Source organism: Nicotiana tabacum, chromosome 20 (genome assembly GCF_000715075.1).
Source record: "Nicotiana tabacum cultivar K326 chromosome 20, ASM71507v2, whole genome shotgun sequence".
Classification (NCBI taxonomy): domain Eukaryota; kingdom Viridiplantae; phylum Streptophyta; class Magnoliopsida; order Solanales; family Solanaceae; genus Nicotiana; species Nicotiana tabacum.
This window is the reverse complement of record NC_134099.1, coordinates 124904591-124905635: the sequence shown is the minus strand read 5'-3', so window position 1 is coordinate 124905635 and position 1045 is coordinate 124904591.

Sequence of the window (1045 nt, the reverse complement as noted above, 5' to 3'; positions counted from 1 at the left end):
CTTGTTAGGTTTACCTAGTCGTAGAGATTAGGTACCGTCACGATAGTTCACGGAGGGAGAACTGGGATCGTGACACCTCCATAGTCATTGAATTGCTCGGCTCTGCCTGGATGCTGATTCTTGTAGCTGAGTGAGCTTCTAGAAAAGTGTTGTTAAAAGCAAGCATTTTATCAGTTAAAAGCTATAGAGTGTCAAAGCAAGAAATTGTGGTAAGATCGATTTTGTAAATGATTCAAAGACCCTAGTAATAATGTACAGAGAATCTGCATAGATTGTAAACATGCACAATTTTTGTGCTATTCTAATTCTATAATATTTATCATTTAAAAAAATAAATGTTTAATGTAGTCAAGTAGTTGCAAGAAATTGGAAATTTCATTTATCCCCATACCATTTCCTTCCTTTAGTATTGGGTAGAACATTTTTTTTAATCTTGAATATCTTCTTTTATCCAAAAAGGAGCAATGACACCAAAGGAAGTGTGTGAAAGACTTGGTCTCTATGAGCTTGAAACCTGAAAATGGCATATACAAGGTACATGTGCTCTTAGAGGGGATGGCCTATACGAGGGATTGGACTGGTTAGCTGTTACGCCCGTAAATTTAACAATATTGATACCGTTATATATATATATATGCTTTCTATTTCAAGGATAAAATCTTCTGTATTTAAAATATCTGATTCAAAGAAACTTAGTTGTGATTCTAACGTTTGGGTAGATGGTATAGGTGAAAGATACCAATATAAGAGGGGTAGATGGTATAGATGAAAAGAGTTAAGAAATAAGAGAGGTAGTTAAAGTCTAAATTAAAATCGTCTTAAAGTCGAAATTAAAATCGTCTTCTTAGATGGTATAGATGATATGACTGATGGTATGATAATATTAACAATATCAGATGTAGTTGTTTTTTATATATATCTGAACAGATATTACTATTGTCTTGTAGATATATAAAATGTACGGACAAATCTACTATTGAATAAAATCTGGTTTCTACGTCTATTATAAATTCTTCCAAACTTTGAGTAAGGCTCCTAGCAAAGC